Source organism: Trichechus manatus, unplaced genomic scaffold (assembly GCF_000243295.1).
Source record: "Trichechus manatus latirostris isolate Lorelei unplaced genomic scaffold, TriManLat1.0 scaffold00053, whole genome shotgun sequence".
Lineage (NCBI taxonomy): Eukaryota > Metazoa > Chordata > Mammalia > Sirenia > Trichechidae > Trichechus > Trichechus manatus.
The window spans coordinates 969210-973259 of NW_004443989.1; positions in this window are offsets into that span (position 1 = coordinate 969210).

Sequence of the window (4050 nt, forward strand, 5' to 3'; positions counted from 1 at the left end):
GGCGATGATACTCAGTGGTTTTGCAGTCATCTGATGTTGTGATCTCCTCCATGATGGGGTCCTCTGTGAGTAGCCAATCAGTTGAAAAGGAGTTTCCTTGGGCATGTGGCCTGCATCGAATATAAATGGACATTCTGGCAAGGCTTGTGGGCTTTTTGCTTGTGCTGGAAACTGCAGCTGGCTCCTGTTCATCTGACCTCTGATTCTTGGGACTTGAGCTAGCAGTTTGCCTGTGGTCTTGCCTGCCAATTTTGGGATTCATCGATCTTCGTAACCTGTGAGCAAGAGCCCTGCTCTCTGACCTGCCAATCTTGGTTTTACCAGCCCCTGTGGCCATGTGAATCAGGAGAAGGCTCTATCCTAACCCATGGACTTGGAATGTTCCAGCCTCTACAATCACATGAGCTATTTCCTTGATAAAATATTTCTGTATATGTTTATAAGTTTTACTGGTTTTGCTTCTCTAGAGAACCCAGCCTAAGACAGGGACCCTATGTGTCATAGAGTAGAACTGCCCCAGAGGGTTTTCTTGGCTGTAATCCTTATAGGAGCAGATCACCAGGTCTTTCTCCTGTGAGCTGCTGGGGGGGTTCAAACCACCAACCTTTCAGTTAGCAGCTGAGTGCTTAACCATTGCCCACCAGGGCTCCTTTCCCAATAAGAATAGCACCAGGACTATAACAACAAATAGTATGATCCAGACACTAAGTAATTTTCTAATGCTTATTCACTGATTTAGCCAAAGCTAATGATGCACTAAGGAGCCCTGGTGGCACAGTGGGTTAAATGCTCAGCTGCTAACCCAAATGTTGGCAGTTCGAGCCCACCCACTGCGGTACCAGAGAAAGATGTGGCAGTCTGCTTCCGTAAAGATTTACAGCCTTGAAAACCCTACGGGACAGTTCTTCTCTGCCCTATACGGTTGCTAGGAGTTGGCATTGACAGCAACGGGTTTGGTTTTTTGCTTTTTTAATGATGTTCTAGGTCCCTATGTGGCACAAATGGTTTGCGCTAAACTGTTAATCTAAAGGCTGGTGGTTCAGACCCACCCAGTGGTACCACAAAAAAGGCCTGGAGATCTGCTTCCATAAGATTACAGCCAAGAAAACCCTACGGACCAATTCTATTCTGTAACATAGGGTTGCCATGAGTCAGAATTAACTCAGTGGTAACTAAAAATAACTACAATGATGTACTGGATTTTTGTGTGTTTGTTTTAATGATGTACTGTTGTTGCTGCGTGCTGTTGAGTCGATTCTGACTCACGGCAACTCTATAAGACAGAGTAGAACTGCCCATGGGTTTCCAGCAGTCGATGGTTCAAATCCACCAGCAGCTCTGAAGGAGAAAGATGTAGCAGTCTGCTCCTGTAAAGAGTCCAGCCTAGGAAGCCCTATGGGGCAGTTCTACTCTGTCCTATAGGGTTGCTATGAGACAGAATCAACTGCACACCACACAACAGCAACAGTCTTTATGGGAGCAGATCACTAGGTCTTTTCTCCCACGGAACAGCTGCTAGGTTCTAACCACTGAACTTTTTGTTAGCAGCTGAGAATTTAACCATTGCGCCACCAGGGCTCCTTTAATGATGCATTAATTCCTGTTATTGTGTATGTTCCATAAAGATGCAGAGCAATTCAGTAACTTAGCCACACTGGCTCTGTCCCCAGTCAGGGACAGAGAGAGGATTAGACTCCAAGCATTTAGATACCACAACCTTGGCTCATAACATTACTTTAAACCAGTGGTTCTAAACCAGAGTCAGGGAGGGGGATGATTTTGCCCCCAGGGGACATCTGCCAAGGTCTGGAGACATTTTGGTTGTCACACCTTGGGGGGTGCTACTGGCATCCAGTGGGTAGAGGCCAGGGATGCTACTCAACATCCTACAATGCACAGAACTGCCCCTCACAAAACAGAATTATCTGGCTCAGAATGTTAACAGTGCCAAGGCTGAGAAACCCTGCTCTATGCTACTTTTGTACCCTTTCACTAGGTGACTTTCCTATCTATGCCCACAGCTTTAAGTTCAACCTATACACGGAATACAGTACTCCAGAATTTAGCACCGACCTCTCCTTTGGCTTTTATAACCTTCCTACAGATGGATAAACAACTTGGCATTTCCATTATTTCCAAGACTGAACTCATGAACTTTCCCCTCCATATATCCTTCTCCGGGCTCCCGATCTCAGCAAAGACCCCACCATCCAACCAATTGCACAAATCTGGCTCTTGTCTTACTGAGCATCTCTCCCCTAACTGCCTTCCCAACTCCAGAATCTTCTCCCTTCCAACTTTTCTCCACACTGTTGCTAGATGAAATTGTCAAAACACAGCTCTTGCGTATTACTCGCTTGCTCAAAAACTCTCTGCTGCTGTGACCCTAATACTCCCCAGCAAGTTTTCTCCTTTTCAAAATGAGCGATTGAGAGCTTAACGTAACTAATGCCATGATGAACCTGTTTAAGTTTTTTTTTTCTTCTTCTTTTTTCTTTGCCTTTTCCTTTTCTCATACCTTTGTTAATGACTTTGTTTTGCTCTGTCCGCCACCTGTGGCTTACGACCCCCCAGGGAAGATCAGAGCCCAGATGTCTGACATGTATATCTTTAGCCTGATAAGGAGATGCCCGGCATGTATCTCTTTAGTCTGATAAAGAGTCTCTTGTAATTACCTTGTAATGAATAACTCATTCAGCCATCTTTGGGCGAAGTGCTAAAGAACAATTCTAACCTTTGTAAAAATCATATATAAGCTGTAATGTAAAAATGCCTTTTGGGACTCCATAGAGACAGCTTGCATTGCTGTCGGATCCCCGTTGGTGGCCGCCTCCTAAATAAACTATCTCACTCTTTCTGAGTTGGAGTACTTTCATCGGCTCAACTGCTCCAGGGTACAGACCCTAACTGGGCAACACTCACTGCCTTTGGCAAAAGAGGACAAATGCATTAGCAGGGCATTCAAGATCCTGCACAGTCAGGCGTCAGTCTCCCTTTTCCGAGCAGTGCCAGTTGACTGGGTGGGTTTTATATCCTGTAGATAAGCTCACATCTGCTGGGCCTGCAGATGTGAGAAACTCATGCCTGGATTCTGTGGAGGTCTTCATAGTGAGACAGTCACTCCATTATGCATTCATGTATTTCTTCAGTAGAGGGAAGGTTAGAATAGGGTTAGCAGCATGGACTTAGAATCAGGCTGACCTCCCAGTCCTGTCATCTACTTGCTTATGTGACCTTAGTCATCTTCTTAACCTTCTCAGCCTCAGTTTCCTCAACTGTAAAATGAGGATGGTGATTGTGTCTACCTTAGCGGTAGATGTGTGTATGTGATTTTTATCATGCTTAACACTGTGCCTGACCCGTAGTAAGCACTTAATAAATTAAAAACAAAAAGACCAAAAGACCTCAGGTATATGTCAAGCACTTAGGAAGCACCAGCCCCTATGCTGTGTTGGAAGTACACTGGTGGAAAAGATAGGCATTGTCCCTGGTCCCAGAGACCTTACAGTCAAGGCCTTTTCTGAACATGAAACAAACATCTCCCCGATGAAATCGTTCCAATAGGGAAGTTATTCTACTTGTTTCTGGTAGCCAAGGTCCCATCAGCCCTACCCTGATCATCTCCCGAGAAGAGTGGCTCTGGGTCCCCTCTCTTTTACCTTAATTCTTACATGAGTTCTTCTCACCCACCCTAATGTTTAAGAGTTGATCTTTGCAATTTTCATTTTTTGTGTATTCCCTCTAGGATTGAACGCCGGGCCAGAGACATCGTGCAGGGTATGAAAAATCAATGCTTTGTTGCACAAGTGTCCTCAGAGGGGGTTAGGCTGTCTCCATCGATTTACTGGACCACATAAAACTCCAAATCAAAATACTGACAAACCCTTGCCCGTTGTCATGGATTTTATCAGGCTAAAAAGCTATTTTGTAACTTTTCTGCTATAATAAAATTCTGCAGCCTGTAAGAGCTTCTGGTTTCAGGCAACCAAAACTATTTCATTTGAATAAACTCACTACAAGATGCTCCAGAGAGTAATTGATTTATAACTT